Source organism: Musca autumnalis, unplaced genomic scaffold (genome assembly GCF_047663935.1).
Source record: "Musca autumnalis isolate F117 unplaced genomic scaffold, ASM4766393v1 scaffold_5, whole genome shotgun sequence".
NCBI lineage: Eukaryota > Metazoa > Arthropoda > Insecta > Diptera > Muscidae > Musca > Musca autumnalis.
The window spans coordinates 32464829-32492443 of NW_027412088.1; the positions used below are offsets into that span (position 1 = coordinate 32464829).

General features: G+C 31.0%; 1 protein-coding gene and 1 long non-coding RNA gene across 27 annotated transcripts in view; one reads left to right on the forward strand and one right to left on the reverse strand.

Annotated features, from left to right (window-relative positions):
• Nucleotides 1–27615, forward strand: part of psq (BTB-domain-containing protein pipsqueak) — a 384732-nt gene that overhangs the window by 68533 nt on the left and 288584 nt on the right. The window lies entirely within an intron of this gene.
• Nucleotides 13137–14738, reverse strand: LOC141406032 (uncharacterized). Its single transcript, XR_012413307.1, has 2 exons — nucleotides 13393–14738; nucleotides 13137–13325 (listed from the first exon to the last, which is right to left on the reverse strand). It is a non-coding gene; the product is annotated as an uncharacterized lncRNA (long non-coding RNA).

Genomic DNA, 27615 nt, shown 5'->3' on the forward strand with positions numbered 1-27615 from the left:
TCGAACTTGCCAATTGGTAAAATATACCAATTTAGCGCAGCTTTTGATCACTGAACAATAATAATATAGTTTTCTTAGTTTTACTGATGTTCGAAAATTTTCGAACAATAATTGGTAGCCTTAACTTATAAAAAATAATGAAAAGTAATAAACATTTAATATCAGCACATCATAATAGGCATGACGAATTTTAGTACATTAAACTATTTTTATCATTTTCGAAAAAATTCGAATTTAATTTCGAAATTAGAAATATTCTTATGTGTTATGAAAGTACTTGCCAGCAACATGTTATGAAAATAGGAAACAAATTAAAAATATTTTCCACAAAATTCGTGATTTTGGTAAGTTCGACAAATTTCGAACATACATTTTTTTTTAATAAATTTCGGTATTAGGATGCAAAATTTATTAATTTAGCATAGCTTCAACCACTGAAAAATAAACATAATATTTACATATTTTGTGATGTTCGAAAATATTTCGAACTTCAAGTTTTTGCTTTAACATTACAAAACCTGTCTAATGCAAGCAAAAAAGCGCCCAATATAATTTAATAATATGAACTAATGTTATAATACATATTAAACAATTTATAGCATGTTCGACATATTTTCGAAATTTTACATTTAACAAATATTTTCGAACTTTATTTAAAATATAAATTTTTGTCTTGAGGCGTAAAATAGCTGAATTTTGGACTTGTCTGCAAAACTTTATGAAATTAAAACAATTAAAAAGGTAAATAAACAAATTTAAAAAATGTCTAAAAATCGATATTTTGCTAAGTTCGACAAATTTCGAAGTCAAATTTTATTAATGAAATTCGAAATTAAGACGTAAAATAGACTAGTTTAGTATAGTTTTTGATCTCTGAAGAATAAAAATATATTTTACATTGTTTTTTGTGAAGTTCGAAAATTTTCGAACACCTAGTTTTTGCTTTAACATACTAAAAATAAAAATAATGACAGCAAATAAGCATTCAATATATTGTTATAATAATATGAACTAAATATTTTAGCATATTAAAAAAATTTTAACATGTTCGAAAATTTTCAAACTTTTTTTTACATTAAAAAACTATTTTCGAACTTTATTTAAAATATAAATTTTGGCCTTGAGGCGCAAAATAGCTGAATTTAGGACTTGTCTGCAAAACTTTATGAAATTAAAACAATCAAAAAAATAAACAAATTTAAAAAAAATTTCTAAAAATCGAAATTTTCCTAAGTTCGAAAATTTTCGAAGTTAAATTTTATTAATGAAATTCGGTATTAAGACGTAAAATAGACTAGTTTTGTATAGTTTTTGATCTCTGAGGAATAAAAATATAATTTACATTGTTTTTTTGTGAAGTTCGAAAATTTTCGGACTACGAGTTTTTGTTTTAAAATACTAAGAAAAATAATGACAGCAAATAAGCATTCAATATAATGTTATAATAATATGAACTAAACATTTTAGCATATTAAAAAATTTTTCGCATGTTCGAAAATTTTCGAACTTTGTTTTTACATTAAGAAATTATTTTCGAACTTAAATTAAAAATATAAATGTTGGTCTTGAGGCGTAAAATAGCTGAATTTACTACTTGTCTGCAAAATTTTATGAAATTAACACAATTAAAAAAAAATTATACAAATGATAAAAATGTGTACAAAAATCGATATTTTGAAAAGTTCGAACATTTTCAATGCAAAATTTTATAAATGAAATTCGGTATTAAGACGTAAAATAGTTTAATTTAGCATTGTTTTTGATCTCTGAGGAATAAAAATATAATTTACATAGTTTTTTGTGATGTTCGAAAATTTTCGAACGCGGAATTTTTGCATTTAAAATACTAAAAAAAATAATGACAGGAAATAAGCATTCAATATAATGTTAAAATAATACACACGAAACATACTTAAATATTAAAAAATTTTTAGCATGTTCGAAAAATTTCGAAGTTTGTTTTTACATTAAAAACTATTTTCGAACTTTAATTTAAAATATAAATTTTGCTCTTGAGACGCGAATTTAGCATAATTTTTGATTTCTCAACAACAAAAATAGAATTTACACAGTTTTAGTGAAGTTCGAAAATATTCGAACTTACATTTTTTGTATAAATGTTGGTATTATAAGACCTAAAATAGGTCAAATTAGCATAGTTTTTGATCCACAGTATAATTAAAATACAATTTACACAGGTTTTGTGATGTTCGAAAAATTTCGAACTTAAATTTTATGTATTAAAGATCCGAAATAGACTAATTTAGCATAGTTTTTTGATCTCTGAACAATAAAAATATAATTAACATAGGTTTTTGTGATGTAGGAAAATTTTCGAACTCGGAGTTTTTGCTTTTAAAATACAAAAAAAAAAAAAAAAAAAAAAAAAAAAAATAATGACAGCAAATAAGCGTTCAATATATTGTTAAAATAATATGCACGAAACATATTTGAATATTTCGAAAATTTTCGAACATTGTTTTTACATTGAACAAATATTTTCGAACTTAAATTTAAAATATAAATTTCGCTCTTGAGACGTAAAATGGTCGAATTTAGCATAATTCTTGATTTCTGAACAATAAAAATAAAATTTACATAGTTTTTGTGAAGTTCGAAAATATTCGAACCTACATTTTTTGGTATAAATGTTGGTATTATAAGACCTAAAATAGGTCAAATTAGAATAGTTTTTGTTCTCTGAATAATAAAAAAAATTACATAGGTTTTGTGACTTTCAAAAATATTCGAACATACAATGTTCTGATGTTTGAAAATATTTGAAATTAAATTCTTTGTATAAATGTTGGAATTATAAGACCTAAAATATAGTTTTTGATCAATGAATAATTAAAATACAATTTACACAGGTTTTGTTATGTTCGAAAAAATTCGAACTTAAATTTTATGTATCAAATTCGGTTTAAAGTTCCGAAATAGACTAATTTGGCATAGTTTTTTGATCTCTGAAAAATAAAAATATAATTAACATAGGTTTTTGTGGTGTTCGGAAAATTTTCGAACGTGGAGTTTTTGCTTTTAAAATACAAAAAAAAAAAAATAAAATAATGACAGCAAATAAGCATTCAATATAATGTTAAAATAATATGCACGAAACATATTTGAATATTAAAAAATTTTCAGCATGTTCGAAAAATTTCGAACATTGTTTTTACATTAAACAAATATTTTCGAACTTAAATTTAAAATATGAGTTTTTGTTCTTAAGACATAAAATGGGCGAATTTAGTATAATTTTTGATTTCTCAACAACAAAAATAGAATTTACATAGCTTTTGTGAAGTTCGAAAATATTCGAACTTAATCGAACTTAATTTTTTATATATGTTGGTATTATAAGACCTAAAATAGGTCAAATTAGAATAATTGTTGATCTCTGAATAATAAAAATACAATTTACATAGGTTTTTTGATGTTCGAAAATTTTCCAACATAAATTTTATAAATAAATGTTGGTATTAATACTTAAAATATGCTAATTTAGTATAGATTTTTATTTCTGAATAATAAAATTTACCACTTACAAAGTTTTAGTGATGTTCGAAAATATTGGAACTTAATTTTTGGATAAATGTTGGTATTATAAGATCCGAAATAGGCCAAATTAGCATAGTTTTTGATCTCTAAATAATAAAAATACAATTTTCATAGGTTTTTTGATGTTCGAAAATTTTCGAACACAAATTTTATAAATAAATTTTGATTTATGACCTAAAATAGGCTAATTTAGCATAGTTTTTGATTTGTGAATAATACGATTTACAACCTACATAATTTTAGTGATGTTCGAAAAGTTTCGAACTTGAATTTTATATATAAAATTTGGTACTAAGCCTATTTTAGGTATTTAGCATAGTTTTGTTGTTTTTTTAATCAATTTATATAGGTATGGTGATGTTCGAAAATTTTCGAACTTTAAATTTTCACTTAAAAAATATTCAAAAATAATACTACTGAAAGTAATAACACAATTCCATAATTTTTTCTTTGTTTTTAACATTTGAACCAATATCCGAAATTATATTCGCCTAAAATTTTATGTTATTAAATTTCGAAGATTTTTGCATTCGAAAAAAATTCTACATGTAATTGTACTACAACATGGAACTATGTGCGTTTGTCTTATTTAAACCCAATATTTTTTTTTTCATTTTTGAGACAATGTTCAGACTATTTGTCGACTTTGTCTACCCCATTCCTTGGCGTGGAACAACGACTGACTGGCCATTAAGAAAAAACATGTTTTATGCTCTCTTTTTTGTTCGGGATTTCCTCGTTGTTATTATTGCACAACTCTTCCTGAAGGACAAAAAAAACGTAACCACTACAAGCAACTTATTCCAATTTTTTGTTATTGTTTTTTTTTCTTTCTCACCATCATCGTCATCTATACTTCCCACATCCAACTCCTTCTCACCTCGAAGAAGTGACTACAACAACATTTCATTCATTCCTTAATACATACGCATGGACATACATATGCGGCGCCACGTAAGCGTGTTCTAATTTTTTTCCTTTAAGCCAAAAACCCAGGAAATCGCATCGCAAAAAAATGGGTAACCAATTTTTTTTGCTTACCTTTCCACCTACTTGACCTCCACTTGGGAGATTTTGTTATTGCTGTCGTTTTCTGCCAACGACGTCGTCGTCATCATTCCAGGACAGCGTCGTCTTTTATAGACGTTTTTTCTGGCCTAGACAGCAGCCGTGGACACACGATGAAGAGTAGGAACAAAAAAAAAAAAAAAAAAATGGAACAACTTTTGAATTGCTTAGCGTGTGGCCTGAGGAGGATGGATGAGATGAAGTGAAATTTTTTCTGAAGGAATATGTTGTGGGTTGTTGGAATGAAAAAAAAAAAAAAAAAAAAAAAACATAAAACGGACCAAAAAGCCACGATGAAGCAGCATTTGTAGGATTAGATAAGGAGATGAGGGCGCGCTGTTGATGAGGATGGTTAAAGTTGGTGTTGGTTAAGCAGAGCTGGCTCGTCGCCTGATGACGGTCGGTGATTAAAATGTCAGGGTGGTAATGGTGGTGGCGCGGTATTGAGTCATGTTGCATATGGTGTCACTTGGATTGCAAACCAGCAATAGTTTCCCTCCATTTGTATATATGTGTGTGTGTGTTTTGTGTCCATTCTCAATTTACATCTTTTTCCGTGATGTGACTGCCGCCAGTCTTTGCCAGCTAAGCCACACTCTTCTTGTAAGTTAGTCACAACTACTTTGTTGCTTGTTGTTTTTGTTGCTGCTGCACCAAGTTTGTTGATAGCTTATTGCTGCTGTTGTTGGTTGTTTGGTTGGTGTTCCTTGGCAAGGCAACCAGCCAGCCAAGCCACCACGTTAAAAGATAGCATTTCAGTCGACATTCATGGTTAATGGGACTCGCGAAAATCATTTTTTCCTCGTCTGTGTAGTTGTTGTTTTTTTCGTTCATTCTTCCGCCGATATCTTTTGCCTTACCACAATGTGCCCTAACTCATCTCACCTCACCCTCCTTCCTAAACTCATGCTGCTGTTGTAATGTATCCTCCTCAATGAAAGAGCGCAACCACAATGACAACCTTTGGAGTGAATGGCTGTCTGTGACTCTGACTTGGGACTTGTTGGCCACCAGAGTGTCAGGGTGTTTGCTTGTGTTTTGTGAATTTCTGATGAGCGTTGATGTCGCTGTTGTTGTTGTTTTTAGAAAAAAAGTCTGAGAGTACTTTTTTTGAATTGCATATTTTTTATTCAAACTTCCACAAACTTTCTGCCGCTGCTATTTCTTGGAGATGATAATGATATGTTTATTGTTGTTGTTGTTTGCAGTTGCTTGTTTGATTGCGTCAAAGAGTGCAATTTTTTGTGTGTGTCTTTGTGGCAATGGGAGAAAACAAATCAACTTTCTAAAGGGCAATACATTGGGTTAAAATCAGAAAATAAAAAAAAAAAAACACCAAGTATTTTTCACGAATGTTCGAAAATTTGTCGAACATGGAAAGTTGAATTTCGAAATTATTGAAAACTTTAAAGAACAAATAAGAAATTAATTTCAAATTATACAAAATTTCAAACATTGATTTAGAAAAATAAAAGAGTTAATCGAAATAGGGAAAAGTACAAATCCCTAAATTTTTTTTATAATATGCCAATATTTTCCAATGGTAAGATATATGTGAACTTCCGGATTATATTTATCAAATGTCAAATAAAAACAATTCCTGTTTTTCAATATTCGACATTGTAACTAACTTTTGAATTAAAAAATAAATAATTAAAAAATTAAGGTACAGTGTTTTATTTATAAATGCACACTGTACCTTAATTTTTTACCTATTTATTTTTAATTTTTTAGATTCACTTTGGCAGTTTTGTTGAGATGTGTGTTTTACTTACCATTTGTATGTAAGTCAAGCTTAATCTCATACTTGTTGTTTTCAAATTTAAAAACAACAAGTTTAAAGTGGGATGTAGTTACAATTGATTACGTTAGGGGATGGCAGAGAAGACTAGTTTCGTCCAACGCCACTTGGACTCATCAGTTCTCTTAGTTCTTTGTATTGAAACAAAGAACCCTTCCCCAATTTTATGACGACTCGAGCTGAAGAATAAGTGTGACTGATGAATTCGTTTAAATGCGAATTCAACCGAAACACCTAAAAACACTCGTAGCCGCATATGTAAACCAAATTAACTACTCCCACTGTCATGTGTCTCCACATTGCAGAGAATGTACATAATTTTTTAGTAAATGCAGTTTTTTACCACTGAGAACCTCATAACCAAATTACAGCCAATTTTGGCCGGAACTGAAGACATTCAAGATACCTGAAATCGGGTGGTATCGGTACATGGGGGCTATGCCAAAACCTGGACCTAGGTCTACAAAATTTGGGAACACTAAATGCCAAGTTACAGCCACTTCGGCCAAGTTACAGCCACTAGGTACAAACATCGAAATACATGAAATCGGGTGGCACCGCTATAGGGGGCTATAGGAACAAATGGAACCATATTGGTTTTGGTTTCATATTCATGTATTGTCATCCAAATCTGAAAAGTGTCGATTGGACAGCAACTGTGTTAAGAATTAGTTACTAGATTTGAACTAAACAGAAAGATAACAATGCAAGTTAAATAAAACCCTGTAAAAATCGATAAAAGTTTATAAAAATTTTTCAAACTTAAAAATGAAAATTTGGGAAACAGGTGTAAGGAAAATTTGACAATCTAAAAAATTCGTTCAAAAATTTTCGTTAATTATATTTTACACATTTGGGAAATGAGTTTTGAAATTAAAACAAGTAAGAAGGGTCTTAAGTTCGGTCGGGCCAAATTTTTTATTCCCCCACGACGAACTGTATTGAAGTGAATAGGAACACTTAGTTTCCTTTCGTTTATAAAAGTACTAAGTTCTTCCTCTTTCTACTCTCCCTCCAAAAGAGCTCATATGGGGCGTCATCGTAGTTATTTCCAAAACATGGACCAATATTTACAAAATATGGATGGACTGTTCGAAGAGGGCACATGGAGCAATAACGGAAAATTTTAGGCGGAAAATTGTATACCATCGAAGACTAAACTTCAGACGTTTTGATGGGATATTGAATACCGAAAATCGGGAGGTACCGTTCTATGCACAGTGGATCCACCCATTGGCCAAAAATAAAAAAATGAATGTCAAAATTTTGATATAACATATACTTAAATTTGACCTAAGGTTTTAGTTATGATGCCCACCAGTGCCCACCTCGGGAATAATTTTCCAAAGTAGGTCATGGGTTTACGATTATTCAGTAATAAAATCAGCTGCCATCTAGTGCCAGACTATAAATGGTGGGTCGCTGCCCTAGAATAAGGTTTCTATGGATATATTAGCGTATAACTCTGTTATCTGACCACATTACATTAACATAATTGGCATCAGTGGCAAGGTGAAGAAATCTTCTTCCAAGTTAGTCTTGCGTTGGCGGTACGTGCTTTCCAGGAAGAACGCTATAAGATCTTTTTAAAAAATTTTAGCAATTTCAGTCAAAAATATTGATTTTTTAATCCGCAAAATTGGTTGGATTTTATGTTGTTTTGGAGATTGTTTTGTTTCCCCAAGCCTATTTTTGCATCATAAGATAATCCGGACCTTTCTTGATGTCATTTTGTATTAACAGCATAAAACAATTGTTACCGTATACCCCCTCCAGAGGGGAAACTGGGGAGAATGCCATGTTCGTGGTTTCTTAAAACACTCTTCGCAGCAGCACAAAGCTGTAACTGGCACATTGGCTTGATTTTTACACTCTAAATATTTTTGGCCACTTTCTCCGTACAAGTGGATCCACTGTGCTATGGGGGCTATGTGAAGGTGTGGACGTATACCGACGAATTTCAGATGAAAATCGGTATACCTTCTACGAATAATAAATCCGAAACTTCAGCCATTTCAGTGCGGTACTGAGGCCAAAACCTTCAAAATACCGAAAATCGGGAGGTACCGTTCTATGGTGGCTATATAAAGGCTTGGAAAGTTTCATACCCCTGACGAATACTAAATATCAAATTTCGGCCATTTCGGGAGGAAATTGAGGCTACAATCTTAAAAATACCGAAAATCGGGAGATGCCGTTCAATAGGGGCTATCTGAGGACGTGGATCTATATCGTCAAATTTCAGTTGAAAAGTTGTATACCCCCAACGAAGACTAAACGCCAAATTTCAGCCATTTCGGTGGGATATTTAGGTCACAACCTTCAAAATACCGAAAATCGTAAGATACCGTTATATGGGAGCTACATGAAGGCATGTACCTATACCGAAAATTTTCAGGTGGAAAGTTTTTTACCCCAAACGAAGACAGACTATATACCAATTTTCAGCCATTTCGGGAGAAAATTGAGGCTACAATCTTAAAAATACCGAAAATCGGGAGGTACCGTTCGATGGGGGCTATATGAAGGTGTGGAACGTTGTTGGAAAGTTGTATACCTCCAACGAATAATAAATCCCAAATTTTAGACGTTTCAGTGCGGTATTTAGGCCAAAAGCTTCGAAATACCGAAAATCGGGACGAATCCGTATTTGGGGGCTATATACATAAAGGCTTGGACCTATACCGAAAATATTCAGGTTGAAAGTTTTTACCCCAAACGAAGACTATATACCAATTTTCAGCCATTTCGGTGTGATAATGAGGGTAAAATTCTCAAAATACCGAAAATCAGGAGGTACCGGGGCTACGTGAAGGTGTGGGCCTATACCGACAAATTTCAGATAGAAAGCTGTATACCTCCAACGAATAAGAAATCCCAAATTTCAGACATTTCAGTGCGGTATTTAGGCCAAAACCTTCAAAATACCGAAAATCGGGAGGTGCCGTTCTATGGGGGCTATATAAAGGCATGGACCTATACCGACAAATTTCAGCTGGAAAGTTTCATACCCCTGACGAATACTAAATATCAAATTTCGGCCATTTCGGGAGGAATTTGAGGCTACAATCTTCAGTGTGATAATGAGGGTAAAATTCACAAAATACCGAAAATCGAGAGGTACCGTTCTATGGGGGCTATATGAAGGTGTTGACCTATACCGACAAATTTCAGGTGGAAAGTTTTTTACCCCAAACGAAGACTAAATACCAATTTTCAGCCATTTCGGTGTGATAATGAGGGTAAAATTCTCAAAATACCGAAAATCAGGAGGTACCGTTAATAAAAACGTTTTTTTTAATACAAGGTAAGTCATTGATATGAACGAAGGATTATGGTATTTTTGGTATAGTCTTTTCCTGATTCCTACTCCCAAACTCCTTAAAATGTAAGACGGAATCTTCTCAAACTTTAGTGATATCATAAAATGAGGATATGGATGCACCTTGCAATGGTTAGTGAATTCTTGGCATAAATTCCTTGGATTGACAACTTCTTAAATTTTTAACATTGTATGCAGTGACACTGGATGTGCTTAAAACAGCGTTAGCTCTTCAACGCTTATTCAATCAAATGTTGGTCAAAGAACGCCACAAACTCATATGCAAAAGCAATGTTTAGAAAAGAGCAAATAAAGCTCAAGTTCTGGTCCAAATATGTTGATCCGTCCGTGCCCCTGAAAAAACTTGTACCATCGTAGTAGTAGGGGCCTCGAGGACACACTGTTGGAAAAACGAATCAAGAGGTCGGTCTTAAATTGCCATAATGGAGATATAACGTGATAACGTGTAGTGTTATCTAGACCAACAACTTTTTTCTAGTAGACCTCGTACTCTCTTTAGCCTAAAGGCTGAGTGCATAGAAATTATAAATATCCTAAAAGTCTTTATTAACATGGGAATTCTTTCGAAATGCAGTAACTCTAATTTGATGCTCCATTGATTATTCGATCCACTTCGACTGGTAGTTTTGTCCCCAAAGTTCGATATTAATACTATATACTGATTTCTATACCCTCAGCATTTATGCCACACTTGTCGAATCGTTTTGATTTTTCTTGCAATAGGTTGCACTCAAGATGTCTATTACTATGGTACAAATTTTTTAAGTTTCAAGTCCATACTTCTTGAGAAAATGACCCGAAATCTGTAAAAACAAGTAAAAAAAGTGTCAGTCGGCTTTGCCATAGGGTTTTTTTACAACTTTCGGGCTGTTTTCTCAAGAAGTATGGACTTGCCCCTGAAAAAACTTTTACTGTCGTAATTGAGGCAGCGAATACAAGTTGCTTCAACAAAAACTAAAGTGATTCGAGAGCAGGTCTTAAAGTGAATTTATTCAAAATGTTGTGAGGGAAGTACCCGAACGAGTGGAAAAAAATATAGTCCATATTCGAACCTGATCTATATCGTGTAGATATTTTAGGATGCGTAAAATATGGACCAAATCGGCCACTCCCATCAAGAGTTATCGTGCGCACAATTTTTTCGAACATTTGTGAACTTTTGTGGGGGAGGTACCTGAAGGAGTGGACCGATATGGCTTATCTACGAACTTAAAGTAAGTTTGGAAACAATATTACGAAGGCCAAATTTTGGACGGAATCGGCATTTCCGTTCGAGAATTATCTTGCGCTTCCACCCATAAACATGGTATCATAGGGTTTGTTTTTCAACTTTCAGACTATTTTTTCCGGAAGTATGGACTTGCCCCTGAAGAAACTTGTACGTTCGTATAGGGGACAGTGAATACAAGATGTTACAACAAAAATCAAAGCGATTCGTGAACAGGTCCTAAACTGAACTTTTCCGAAATTTTGTGTGGGAGGTACCCGAAGGAGTGAACCGATTGAGACCATATTGCAACCTTATCTAAGTCTGGTAGAAATTTCACGATGTGGAAAGTATGGACCGTGGTCGGTCGGTTACTTCCTTCAAGAGTTATCGTGCGCACAAATTTTCGAACTAAGTTTAGACAAAATATTACGATACCCATAATTTGGTTCGGATCGGTTGATCTGTTCGAGAGTTATCGTTATCGTTTCTTGGAACATTAAGGCCAATATCTCAGGAAGTATGGACTTGCGCAAGAAAAAGTGTACCGTCATAAAGGGAGTCGCAAGGACAACCTGCTGAAAAACATTCAAGACGATCCGAGAGGAGCTCTTAAACTTCACTTTATACGAATTTTGTGTGGGAAGTACCCGAAGAAGTGGACCGATATCGTCCATATTCGAACCTGATACATGAAATAATATGTTGTGCAAAGTCTGCACCAATCAGAAACTCCCTTCGAGAATTATTTGCGGATTTGCCATTTTGGTTGCTGCCGTCAGGGTTTCTTGGAACTTTTAAGCCAATATCTCAGGATGTATGGACTTGCGTCCATCCCAAAGGGAGTCGCAAGGACAACTTACTGAAACAAAACTGCAAAAAATTTCAAAATGATTCGAGAGGAGCTCTTAAATTTCACTTTAACCGAATTTTGTGTGGGAGGAACCCGAAGGGGTGGACCAATATAATCCATATTCCAGCCTGATACATTAAATAATATGATGTGCAAAGTTTGGACGAAATCGATTGCTCCCTTCGAGAGTTATCGTTCACACCATTTTACAGACACACTTTTAACTATAGTGGGGAAGGTACCCGAAGGAGTGGACCGATATGGCCGGCCTTCGAACTTAAACTAAGTTTGGACAAAATATTACGATACCCAAAATTTGATCGAAGCAATTGATCCGTTCGGGAGTTATCGTGCGCACCAGCCAGCCTGACAGACGGACATGGCTAAATCGACTCCAAATTGTCTGGAACGAATTTCGTGCAAACATACTTGGGGTCTAAAACCGTTATTTCGATAAGGCATATTTATACCCTACACCACCTTGTGGTAAGGGGTATTATGTCTTTGTGCATTAGTTTGTAACATGCATAAGGAAACGAGATAGACCCATAGTTCCTTTTAGGGATATACATATGATCACTTTTTGAGTCGAGTTACGCATGTCCGTCTGTCTGTCCGTCTGACAGTCTTTCCGTCTGTCCGTGTATTTTTGTAAAAAAAGTACAGGTCGCATTTATTGTCCGATTCGCATGAAAATTGAGGAAGATATATTTTTTTTGGCCAAAGGACGAACGCTATTTATTTTGGTAAAAATCGGTTAAGATTTGGATATAGCCCCCATATATATCTTCGCCCGATTTAAGGCATTTGGTGCACGAAACACGCTATATATGTCCGATTTTAATTAAATTTGGAATGTGCTACGGTATTTAGTCTAGAAATAAGTGTGCCAAATTATATAGAAATCGGTTCAAATTTGGCTATAGCTCCTATATATATTCTCGGCAGATTTTAGGTATTTGATGCACGAAACGCGCTATATATGTCCGATTTCAATGAAATTTGGAATGTGCGTAGGGTATTATATAGTCGGCCCCGTCCGACTGTGATCATTTCCTTACTGGTTTTGGTCGTATCAAAGTGTATATACCCTTTCTAGCCTATAGGCTGAGGGTATAAAAAAGGAATTTTTGAGGCTGCAAAAAACTGAGGGTAACCTTATAACCATAGATGCCATATTTTTGGTTAGACTAATCCTTGGTTCGAAATTAATAATACATATTCAGACTTTTTCTTTTTTAGTAAAATATGGGGAAAATTGACTGACAACTACTGACATGTTTTCTCTCTAATAAAAAAATTAAAATTGTGATTTCCTGACAAACGCTTTTTATTTTGATTAAAAAACTTCCTTTGAACTTTAAAATAATTCACCAATTTTTTTTTTTAAACCGTCATACATATGGATGTACCTTTATGTTGATCCTTTCCTGTTTTTTATGAAACCTCTGTAATTACTTGGTATCACAACAAAACCGAAAAAACTTTACACATCCTGTGAATTTTAAAACACAAATGAATTATATTTCTCCATTACAACAAGGAAACGCAACACTACTTACGCCTTCGAACTTGTTTTTGTTGTTGTCACTTGTTTTGTTTTTGTCTGTTTGCAAATTTTATTGATTACAAATGCTGACACCTCTCAATCCTGTAGGAAAAATTTTCCAAAGATCCTGTTTTTGTATGGCCTCTATTGCTGGCTGCCCGCCCGGCTATCAATCCTTGTTAGATTTCCTTTGGTTTGATGTTCTCTTTCCCAACTTTGTTCCTCTTTTTTCGATAATATCAATCACAATTCATGCTGGCCTGGCCTTTTTCCCAATTATTTATGGACTATTTTCCGTTTGAATTTGTATTTAAATTTTTTTGTTTTGTTTTCACTTCGATATCGAAGTTTGTCGTGTGGAGTCAAAAAGGTTAACAACAGCCGTCGTCATCGTCGTTATGCGCCAGCCAGTCAAAAACAAAATAAAAATCTATTTCAAGACTCTTCCGCCGTTGCTTTGGTTGATACATTGAGAATTCAACTGCCTGCCAGTCTTCTTGCAAATGAATTTTGTTAAATTATTGTTGTCGTTGCTGTTATTGTTGTTGCTGCTGCTGTTGTTTTAGCGGAATTGTGTTTTGGTTTTGCCCCAGCAATAAAACAACACAGGATATCTCCGGCGTTTTGTTATTTGTTGGGCAGCAGCAGGAGTACTCCTTCTAGATTTGGTTTATGGTAAACGTCTGAGCCAGTTTTTTTACCGCGTGCATTGTAAAGTCACAACTGTAAAAGCTTTGGTAACGAATAAAAAAACATGCAAACCCAAAGAAGACCCTTTTTTCTGAGGAAAAAATACTCTATTTTTTCACAACAACTCCCGAAGCTGCTGTGTTATTTGATTGCGCCGCTAAAGAAACGATGAAAAAATAGAAAATAAAAGCTTTTGGAAGGAGTTTTGGAGATGTTTGGATGATGACGGCAATGTTATAATGCCGCCATGGCTGTTGAGAACGGACACCATTACCCCAACAGCATCCTCAGCTCATCCTCAACACACCTCACGCCGACCACCGCCTGCCTGGGCTATGTAGTTCTTTCTGTTGTGTGCGTGGAATCTAAGACTGGTTGGAGGAGATTCGTGCCGTTTTTTTCAACTTGCTTCCGGTAAAAAGAGTTGCCTGCTTGCCTTGTTTTCTGCTGCCTTCAACAACAACTTCAGGTGGTAATGGAGGAGTTTGCATTTTTTTCTAACTAGGATTTTTCAAATGAGTTGTTTGCCATATAACCCATTTCTGTTGTTGTAGTTGTTCGCTTTTGTATCTTCATTTGAAACTTACGGTGGCTGTGTGTGTGTTTGTGCTATTCTATGCAGATTGTTATTGTCGTCAACCGATGGTTGATGTTGGGCCAACCAATCTATTCATCCGCATGTCTGTCTGTCTTCCTAGTGACCATTTTTAAGAGCCTTTTAAACCACGTCGTTTTTTGTTGCCTTTGTTTTTGCAATTTTTTCCCTCAATTTTCCAAGTATTTTTTCCAAGTTGACTATTTTAGCGCGGCACTCTTGTAAGGTTTCTTCGTTCATGTAAAGGAAGAAGGCAACTGGAGGTTGTTGTGGGGTTTATGTGCTGTTCGTATTGTTGTTGTAGTGTTGCCTTGTAGAGTTTTGTGCTTTGTAAAAAATAAAGCAGACAGCTGCTTGACTGCTGCCTAAGCATTGGCCATGCTGACTGAGCTTAAATCGGCAAAAATACCACATTTTAACTCTGCTGATAGCCTCGTTTGCTGCTGCCTGCCTACCTTTACCTTTCTTCTTGGATAGGATTTTTTCGCGTTTTTTCTTTCCTTTGCTTTTCTGTTTCTACTTATTTCACCAAGCCTTGTTGGTGGCGTTCTAGAGACACAGAGACGTAGGGGCAAATGAATACAGACAGAGGGCTCATAAAAAATAATAATGAATTATAAAATAAAATTATTAAATAATGTTAAAAAATAATAAAATAAATCATAATAAAAATATAAATAATAAAAACTAGTAAGAAAATATAAATAATAATAAAAATGTACCGTAAACAGCAGCATTAGAATCCAGCGGCTTTTCTTATTCAATTTTATCCCTGAAAATTGTTGACGATGTCAACCGAATATCGAAAAAAAACACTTAAAAATATACAACTTTCTTATTGACCTTAAGGCGAAAAATATAAAAAATATCGGAAAAAACTTAAAAAAATATACAACGTTTTTTATTGAACTTAAGGCGAAAAATAACATCAACTTAAAAAATAAACGTAAACAATAATAATTAAAAAATAGTACAAAATAATAAAATAATAGGAACAAATATTTATAATAATAAAAAATATAAAACAAATATTTAAAATATTAAAAAATAAAAACATTAAAAAATATAATAAACATAAAGAATATTAAAACAGAATAAAGGAATATTAAAAAAAAATAAACAATAATAAAAAAATATTAAAAAATAAAATAAAAAATATTAAAAAACAATAAAACCAATAAAATAATAAAAATAATAATAAAAAATAGTTATAAAAAAATACAAAAAATGCAGTAAAAAATACAAACAATGCAGTAAAAAATAAGAAAATAATTATAAAATAATACAAAATTATAAAAACTAATGCAAAAAAAAATAAATAAAAAAATTTCAATAAAAATAATTATAAAAAAATAAATAGAAATTATCAAAAATAATACAAGTAATAATAAAAAACTAAACATACAAGTTATAGTAAAAAATAATAATTGTAATAAAAAATATTAAAAAATAAAATTATAATAAAATAACAAAATTATAAGAAATTAATAAAATTATAATAAAATAAAATAAATTTATAAAGCAATAATAAAAAATTATAAAAACTAATACAACAAATAATAAAAAAAATTTCAATAAAATAATTATAAAAAATTAATAAAAATTTTCAAAAATAATACAATAAAAAAACAAAGCAGGGAATAAATTAAACATACAAATTATAGTAAAAAATAATTATTATAATAAAAATATTAAAAAATATAATAAACAAATTATCAAAAATAATACAAGTAATAATAAAAAACTAAACTTTGTATGTTATAGTAAAAAATAATAATTGTAATAAAAAATATTAAAAAATAAAATTATAATAAAATAACAAAATTATAAGAAATTAATACAATAATAAAATTATAATAAAATAAAATAAATTTATAAAGCAATAATAAAAAAATATAAAAACTAATACAACAAATAATAAAAAAAATTTCAATAAAATAATTATAAAAAATAAATAAAAATTTTCAAAAATAATACAATAAAAAAACAAAGCAGGGAATAAATTAAACATACAAATTATAGTAAAAAATAATAATTATAATAAAAATATTAAAAAATAAAATTATAAACAAAATTAAAATTAAATGAAAAAATTTTAACAAATTAATAAAATAATAAAATTATAATAATATAAAATATAATTATGAAAAAATAATAAAAAATAAAACAAATAATAATAAAAAATAAAAAACATTTAATTGTAAAATTGTATTTTTTTATTACAATTTTTATAATTTTTTATTATTATTTGTTTTATTTGTTTATAATTATATTTTATTTTATTTTATTATAATTTTATTATCTTATTCATTTGTTAACATTCCTTAGTTTAATTTTAAGTTTCTTTATAATTTTATGTTTTAAATTTTTTTATTGTAATTATTATTTTTTACTATAATTTGTATGTTTAATTTATTATTACTTCCATTGTTTTTTATATTATTATTTTTGATAATTTTTATAATTATTTTTATTGAATTTTTTATTATTTTTTGTTTATAACAAAAAAATAAAAAAATAATTATAAAATAATAATAATAACAAATTGTACAAATAATACAAAAAAAAATTATAATATGTAAAATTTGGAAATTAAGCCGAAAAATAACATCAAATTAAAAATGTAAACATAAACAACTATAACTAAAAAAAATAGTACAAAATAATAATAAAAAAATTAAATTTTAAAAATAAAAAAATATTAAAAAATAAAATAAAATAAAAACAATAAAACTTATAAAATAATGAAAAATAGATATAAAACAATGATAGAAATTATAAAAAATATAAAAATTTCAGTAAAAAATAAGAAAATAGTTATAAAATAAAAAATAATAAAACAAATATAATAAAAAATATCAAATTAAAATAAAATAAAAAAATTTAACGAATTAATAAAAAATAAAATTATAATAAAATTACAATAAAATAAAATTATAAAACATTAATAAAAAAATAAAAACTAATACAAAAAATTATAATAAAAATATAAAAATTGTAATCAAAAATAATTATAAAATATAAAAAATTATAAAAATAAGTAAAAAAAGTATAAAAAATAAAACAAATAATAATAAAAAATAAAAAAAAAATTGTAATAAAAAAATTATAACAAACAAATATAAAAATTAAAATAAAAAAATAATTATAAAACAATAATAATACTAACAAATTGTACAAATAATCGTAAAATGATAATATTGTAAAAATTGGAGATTAAGGCGAAAAATAACATAAAATTAATAAAAGTAAGCATAAACAATTATGATTTAAAAAAAAAAAATAGTACAAAATAATAATAAAAAATTTCAAAAAAAAGTAAATATTAAAAATAAAAAAATAGTAAAAAATAAAATAAAAACCAAAAAAATAATAATAAAAAATAGTTATAAAACAATAATAGAAATTATTAAAAAATACAAAAATTTCAGTAAAAAATAAGATAATAATTATAAAATAATAAAAAAATTATAAAAATAATGCAACAAATATAATACAAAAATAATAAAAATTGCAATAAATAATAATTTATAAAAAATTATCAAAAAAAAAAAAAAAAAAATCAATAAAAAATAATACAAGTATTAATAAAAAAATAAGCATACATAATATTAAAAAATAAAATAATAAACAAAATTAAGATAAAATTAAAAAATTTTGACGAATTAATAAAAAATTAAATTATAATAAATAATAAAATCATAATAAAATAAAATATAATTATTAAAACTAATACAAAAAATTATAATAAAAAATTTATAAATAGTAATAAAAAATAATTATAAATAGTAAAAAATTATAAAAAAATAATAATGAAAAAACAAATAATAATAAAAAAAAACAAATAATAAAAAAAATGTAATAAAAAATTATAAAATATTAAAAAAAAATTATAAAATATTAAAAACAAAAATAATTATAAAATAATAATACTCAGAATCGCCTAAGTAATAGTTATGACAAAAAAATATTAAAAAAATAATATAATGAACAAAATTAAAATAAAATTAAAAAAATTAACGAAGAAAAAATAAAATTATAATAAAATAAAATGTAATTATAAAACATTAATAAAAACTTATACAAAAAATTATAATAAAAATATAAAAATAGTAATAAAAAATAATTATAAATAATAAAAATTATAAAAAATAAAAAACAAATGATCATAAAAAAATAAAAAAAATATAACAAAAAAAATATTAAAATAAAAAAAAAATAATTAAATAATAATAATAATAATAATACCACTAACAAATTGTACAAATAACTGAAGTGTATCTAAAAAATTAAATATTAAAAATAATAAAAAATATTACAAAAATAAAAAAATTGTAATGAAAAATTATAATAATGAAATAGTAATAATACAAAATAATAATAACAAATTTTAAAAAATATAATAAAAAATAACATGATTAAAAATATTAAAAAAAAAAAACAATAAAACTAATAAAATAATAAAAAACAATTATGAAATAATAATAAATTATAAAAATAATACAAAAAAAAATAATAAAACATAAAAATAATACTATATTTTTGTAAAATAAAAATAATACAAAAAATAAAAATAATACAAAAAATTAAAATAATACAAAAATAAAAAAATAATTATAAAAAAAAAAAATAAAAATTATCGAAAATAACACAAAAAAAAAAATGTACAATAATTATAAAACAGTAAAAATAAAAATTATTTACATAATAATAAAAAGTATAAAAAATTGTAATAAAAATAATTATTACATTATAATAAAATAATACAATTTTAATAAAATAAAATATAATATAATTATAAAAAATAATAAAAAATGAAAAATAGAATAAAAAAATAATACATGTAATAATAAAAAGTAAACATAAAAATCATAGTAAAAAAATAATAAAACATATTAAAAAAATAATAAAAAATTATAAAAAGAATTTAATTATTTTATAGAAATTTATTATTTGTATATTATATATATATATATTTTTTTTATATATATTTAATTATTATTATTGCTATAATTATTATTATTATTATTGATATAATTATTATTATCATTATTATTATTATTATTATTATTATTATTATTATTATTATTTTATAATTATTTTAAAAAATAATTAATAAAAAATAAAAAAATGATAATAAACAAATATTGAAACAATGCAAAGAAATATAACAAAAAATAATACAAAAATTATTATAATAACATTAAAAAATAAAAAAATGACCTTTGCCTTAATAAGGCAAAAATAAAAAAATAATTTCAGCATGAGCAAGGCTGGGATTCGAACCTGGGGCTCCGACAACTGAGTTTCAAGGTTGCCGTCGTCTTAGCGTTCTGAGCCACCATCAACTTGTCAAAACTTTAGTAGACAATAATTGATGATCAAAAACAAATCTTCTGATATAGAGGAGCAATTACTAATGACGTAGGAATAAAACTTACCATAGTATTTGTGAACATTGAAAAATGGGATTACCAAGCAGGACTATAGGAAAAGTTTGAAGTTTCAATTAAGTGACATAATTTCGCATATGTATTTATCTAATGAAGTGCGATATATATACTAGTTACCAAGCTTTGCCTTCGTCTGCCACAAAAACAACATCCTAATACGCTTGAAGATCGGCTTAACCACCCGTGAAACGTAGCGTAATGGTTGGATGCGTGGGACTTCGATAGACTCCCAATTTTTATACCCTCAGCCTTTAGGCTAAGGAGGGTATATACACTTTGATACGATGAAAATGTGCCTCATCGAAATAATGGTTTTAGACCCCAAGTATGTTTGGACGAAATGTGTTTCAGACAATTTGGAGTCGATCTAGCCATGTCCGTCCGTCTGTCTGTCTGTCTGTCCTGCTGGCTGGAGCGCACGATAACTCTCGAACGGATGAACCGATTCGATTCAAATTTTGGCTTTCGTAATATTTTGCCCAAACTTAGTTCAAGTTCGAAGATGAGATACATCGGTCCACTCCTTCCGGTACCTCCCCCACAAAAGTTCGAAAATGTTCGGAAAATTTGTGCGCACGATAACTCTTGAAGGAAGTGACCGATTTGGTCCATACTTTGTATAATGTAAACCTTCTACCAGAGTAATATGAGGTTCCAATATGGTCTCAATATGTCCCCTCCTTCGGGTACCTCCCACACAAAATTTCGGAAAAATTCAGTTTAGGGCCATCTCTCCAATCGCTTTGATTTTTGTTTTAGCAAGTTGTATTCACTACCCTCCATACGACGGTACAAGTTTCATCAGGGGCAAGTCCATACTTCCTGAGAAAATAGCATGAAAGCTGCAAAAAACCCCTATGACACCGTATAAGGTGGTTGGAGCGCAAGATAACTCTCGAACGGATCTGCTGATTCGGTCCAAAATATGGTCTTAGTAATATTTTGTCCAAACATAGTTTAAGTTTGAAGATAAGCCATATCGGTCCACTCCTTAAGGTACCTCCCCCACAAAAGTTCAAAAATGTTCGGAAAAATTGTTCGTACGGTAACTCTTGAAGGGAGTGGCTGAATTGGTCTATACTTTACACATCCTAATATATCTACCAGATATAGATCAGGTTGAAATATGGACTATATTTGTCCACTCCATCCGGTACCTCCCACACAAAATTTCGGATAAGTTCACTTTAAGACCTGATATCGAATAATTTTGATTTTTGTTGAAGCAACTTGCATTCGCTGCCTCATTTACGATGGTAAAAGTTTTTTTAGGGGCAAGTCCATACTTCTTGAGCAAACAGACCGAAGAGTGTAAAAACTTCCTATGGCACCATATGTTGCGGCTGGAGATCCACTTCCATAACGGTCAATGTCGATCCATTCCTTTTAGTATCTCCTCCGCAAAACTTTTGATCTTTAATCCTAATCAAAATGTTTGTCTGTTCAAACGCCCAAAATTGTTTCAATATACACAGGCTGAGGGTATATCTCTGTCGGCAAAGCCGACTGATACTTTTTTACTTGTTCAATGTACATAGTATATCTAAGGTCTAATAAGCTCAACTCGAAAGAGAATTTATTAAATATCACTATAAATGACCTTCGCCTTAATAAGGCAAAAATAAAAAATTAAAAAAAGAATTATAGTATAATAAAAAATAATTATAAAATAACAAAACAAAAAGTATATAAAAAAATTCAAAAACAATTATAACAAAAAAAAAAAAAAAAAATAATAATAATAAAATATTATACAAAACGTTATGATAAAAACTACTTATAAAATAATAACAAAATAATTATAAAATAATTATAAAATAATAATAAATAAATTCAAAAATAATATAGAAATGCATAATAAAAAATAATTATAAAATAATAACAATTATCGAAAATAATACAAAAATTATAATAAAAAATAATACAAATTAATAATGTAAAGGCAGTAATAAAAAAATAATAAAAATAAATATTTTTTTCTCTAAAAATCCACCTCGCCATCACTGGCAGCTTCGTCCACATTGGCATTTTTTTCATAATTCTTCTAAATTTTACTTGCATTCAAGTTCCGGTTTCCCTCCTTACCATTTACCATTTTATGCGCTATCCATGTCCCTCTTTTTAGTTCTCAGCAATCTTTCACAATATCGTGCAAGGGCGAGCCTCTGTTCCTTTTGCACATCATCATTTTCTCCACTACTTTTGTTGGTGATATTGTGCCTGTATGTTGTTCTACAACTGCCCTGAGTTCAGACCATCGTCTACATCAGCCAAGATCATCCATATACGTTAACGTGACTGCAACAACAACATGCGTACTCTTTATTATCATCTGTCCATGGCACAATCATACAGGTACCCGCATCAGCCCAGCTGATGTACTGTGAGCTGTCAAAAAAGTTGTTGTAATTGAAAACACAAAATTAAAAAACAAAATTTTAAAAGAAAAACTGTGAATTTTTGACTGATTTTTGTTATAATGTGTTTATTAATAACTGCCTAACAAAATTTTGTTGAAAAACATGTGTGAATCGCTTTATTTTTGGAAAACATTTTTGACATTTCACAGTACTGAACTCGTTTTTGTTGTAGTTGTTTGCTGATGCATCTACCTGGTAATTGTGCCATGCATCTGTCGTGGTTTTGCAAAGGAAAGACACTCTCAGAGAGACTAATGAGCAAAATATTTTGAGCATCAATGGTCTACATGAAAAGAATGTGTGCTCCGCTTTATCTGTTGTGTTCTCTTATTCACAACCATGTCTGGAGAGCAACTGCGTAAGGTAACGTCGCCAAGATTTCTTTCCACCCATGTTCTTACGCTTGGGACAAGTTTCCGATCCTCAAAATTTTGGGTCCTGCTTCTAACCTCTAACTGTCCCAAGATATTGGATGGTGTAACGTTCGCCAACATGTTTAAGTTTCCGCACAAGCCACAGCTATTTGCAATGAGATCAGAAGTAGGAACAAGGTCCTCAAGTCGCTGCTGACCGTCAGTCAGCACTTGGGTTTCTGACAAAAAAACTTTGTTGACCACTTAGGCGGCCATCAGACAATCTGCTTTTTCACATGTATGTAATCACTTTGGGTATACTAATATACAGAACAGCTGATGTAATACATGTGAAAAAGCAGATGGTCTGATGACGGCCTTATAAAGCGATAGACCGGTCTGTGGTAAACTATGCTGCGCCAGCGTGGTATGTCCATGTTACGCTGTGGAAGAATATTCAAACCTGCCAGAATGGCGCCCTAGGACTGCACCCTGTTGAACTACTCATGACACCAGTGGACCATATTCTTCCAACTGACCACAGTTGTGTTAAATGGTCCTTCGACATGCGTTTTTTCTCTCTCACAGTTTCTTAATGCAGAATATTGTGACATTTCAAATAACTGTTTTGATTTGTGCAGGTCCTGTGGACTTATATTAGACGCTACTGACTTTCTGCTTATATGAGTTACTGGAAACGTAACGTACACATGAGAGAAGTTCTTGATTGCTGGGTAGTTTTACTTCTTTATTCTTCTTCCAATTTCTTCCCGGCTTCCTTAAAAAGAAAAAATATAACCTGACATATACAAAAGTTAGTTCCACTCAATATAAACTTCTCCTCCAGCTGACCACAGTTGCTTTAAATGGTCCTTTTACATGTTTTTTTTTTCAAAGTCCTTCCATTGCAGAATTTTGAGTGTTGTGGACTTTCTTATGCTCATCTTAGACGCTACTGATATTTTTACTCAAATCAAACTTAGCTCCGTACTGAGTTTAATTTATCCTTTCACTTGAAACGTACATACCGCCCGATATCTCCAACTGACCAGCACCTCAAGAATTTTGTGTATCATTCTGCTCCATCCAATAGCTCAATTCAATTTGATTTTTTTCGTCCACCTTTTGATTATATTGAGAAGAAAAAAACCAAGAAATACGAATTTTTTGCAAGCCTTGAGAGAGAAAAGACACCCTGCTTCGTGTTTCTTCTCCAATCCCATTTGTTTTTTCTGTCTTTTTGGTGGTTTTTGTGATGATTTTTTCGTTGTTTTTTATTTCTTTTGTTGGGTTTTCTTTTGAGACTTCCTGGGGTTGTCATGTTTCTTATTCTTTTACTCCAAAGGATTTGTGGGTTCGCCAGCGAATAAGAATGACAAGGATTGAGTTATTGGTTTTGGCAAACGTTTTTTTTTGTTTTTGCTTTTTCTTCTCATAGTACCGATACAGAAATATTAGTGGCGAACTTCTTTTTGAGTTTGTAGTATTTTTTTCCTTTACTTTTGGCCACATTTCTTTGCATGACCAAGTGGGTGGTAAGGAGGGAGGACTGCAAATGAAACTCAATGTGAGCTTGTGTGTGGGAATGATTGTGGTGTTGGTCGTTCGGTCAGTCCAAAGAACTTGAGAAGCTTTGAGGAAAGTGCTATACATATGCCAGTGTGTGGGTTTACTGTTACAACTGTATTTGTATGAGTTGAGAGCAAGAAAAAACAAAACGAGCAAAGAAGCTTCTCCAGTGTCCAGTCCCAGTGTGATGGCTTATTGCAGTCAGAGTTGCCGCGAAATGCCATTACCCGACCACCGCCTTTATATACCAACAATCAACGCAAGCAACACCGTTGTGGTTGTTGGTGTTGTTGTATGATGGGTTATAGCCTTACTGGTGCCTTCACCTTCGTCTTTGGTCAGCTATACCACCCTACTCCTCCTCTTCCTCCTTCTTCGCCCAAAACACATGCTTTGCTAGCCAGCCATTCAGTCATCAGCAGCCCAATTGATCCAATTCTTCTTTGTCGTCACCATCGCCATCTCCATCATCATCATCATCGTCGTCAACGTGGTTGGGTTCTTCTTACAATGGCCGCGTGTGTTGTTGATGTTAAACAATGTCGTAATGTGTGTAGCATGTTGCTCCTGCACACAGACCAGACATACATACATACATCCGTACATAAGTTGCTTGTATACGCGATGTCCACCATCGTTGGTTGTTATCCTCTTCATCGTTGTAGTGTGGCGACTTTGGACGTTGCTTGTTGTTGGATGATGGCCATCGTCTACCAAGTCTCACGGCTGTTGGTGTTGCTGTTGTGTCCACTTGTACATCTCATACGTTTACTTTTGCCAGTTCTTTGCTCGTGGATGTTGTTGTTATTGTCCGTTCTTCCCATATACTTCTTTGCGTTTTTTTCAAGCTCTATAATTTTTTTGCCAATGTATTTCTTTTTTCGCTTAAATGTTTTTTTCCCATTGCTTTGCATTAAATGACGACGGCGACGACGTCGTCGGGACGAAGAAGATGATGACGAAGAGCAAGCACTACTAGTGCTGGCAGCACCACCGCACCATTCATATATAAGCAGACCAAGAGCACACATCTCCACACGCGGACCTACACACAGATACGGCAATATCTTTTGGTTTGTAGATTGGCGGAGGCATGTCCGTATGTCGTCTGCACTACAGATGTCGCTGCTATTTTTGTGTTGTTGTTGTTGTTGTATATATTGTGTATTCATATCTCACTACATACCTACAACAAATTGATATATTTATTTGTTGTAGTTGATGTTGCTCTTGCTGCTGTTGTTGTTGTTTTTGTTGTTGGAATTGCTGCTGCTCCTCAATGATTATAGCACGAATGTTAAAAAAAGGGCGCAGTATAAATGTGTGTTGTTGTGCTTCTTGTATGATTTTTTTTAATTCTTCCTCCAAGCATTAATCGCCGAAGCATTCAGTTGTTTTTTTCGTGCAAATTTTCTGTCATTCAAAGCAGCTACAGGCACAGTGGGACATGAATTTGTTGGCGATTTAATGGAATTATAAGTTTTTGTTGATCTCATCGGTAATGATTTTCACATAAATAAAATCGGGATTTTACATTCTCCGCATGGTACTTCTCTGTTGTACCATCATCAGTATCAGTCAGAATCAGTATCTCACACACACACTGTTATTTAAAACACAGTGGATTTTTTATAGATCAGCTGTACGCCCTATACTATGGTCAATCTCAATCCTCATGCCACAGGCATATTAGACGTGAAGGCCTGAACAGTGAGATGGAGGTTGGTCCCATCTGTTCGTCTCTAAATGGAACTACTGCAACAAATTTTTGTATGAATGTTTCTAACATCTGTAACCACCACCAAGATCGCGAAATTAGGACAATGCATCAGATCTGTTTGCAGGATTTCAAAGAATAAAATATTCCAACGCCTTTGAACTCCAGATTGTGAAGTCATTGGCTATCGTGTCCCAATCGGAGGCACGCGCGATCTGACAATATATAAATTTTACGAGCGCCTCGCAAAAACAAATCACCGATGCTTCTCCGATCCTGACCGAGGCACAACAATTATTATGGATGAATTTTAGGTCAAAATATCAAAGGAGAAATCTTTTCGGAATTGTTCCAAATTTAGACATTACATTAAAACACGGAAATACTTCGCCTTAATAAGGCAAAAATAAAAAAGGAAATACTTTGCGGTGGAATAAATTTTTTCACCTGATTCGAACACTTCGATAACCAAATTGATATTGTTTTCATAGATGGAAGACATTCAAGGATTGCGTTCGACATACGATCGATTCGAGGAGTAGATATCAACTCTCTGATAACACTTTTGTTGCAGCAAAGATTCGCACCCGCTTGAAGGAATAAATACGAACGGATGGACATCCAAAAGCTGGAAACACAACATCAATCGTCGAATACTCCCCTCAACTCCTCGTCCCAATGAACATCAGGACACGGTTAAATTATTGCCCGCACTAAGTAAACAGCCGTAAAATCAGTACTTCCATATCAAACCCCTTCGCCAAGGAACCAAACCAGCAACCGGAAATGCCGTGAAGTGAAAATGCTTCGGCAAAGAATAATGAGACATATAATGTTAACCTGTAATCAGAAGTAACACCATCTGACGAGATAGGTATCAGGAGAAATGTAGGAAGTACTCATATTAACGTATTTTCCTCAGGGAAAAGGGAAATAAAACAGTATGAGGAGGGAACCCGGGCAAAAAAAAAAGAACATATACACAGGCATAAACCTGCTCCACAAACATCCTAGAAAGAACAAGGGAGACATTTCTCATATCAATGAGTGCACCCCAATTCATATTAGCTTAATGATATGGGACCTACTGTTTATCGCCGAGTCCGAACGGCTTTAGACGCCTCATTTGGAGGCCTTCTATGTTATAGAAGCCTCCTATGGAGACCTTCTATGCTATAGAAGCCTCCTATGGAGACCTTCTATGCTATAGAAGCCTCCTATGGAGACCTTTTATGCTATAGAAGCCTTCTATGGAAACCTTTTATGCTATAGAAGCCTTCTATGGAAACCTTCTATGCTATAGAAGCTCCTATGGATGCCTTATATTCTTCAGAAGCCTCCATGGAAGCTTTTATACAAGCTCCTTTGCTACAGAGCCTCATATGGAGGGCTTCATTGCTACAGAAGCCTCCTGTGAAGGCCTTATATTCTTTTGAAGC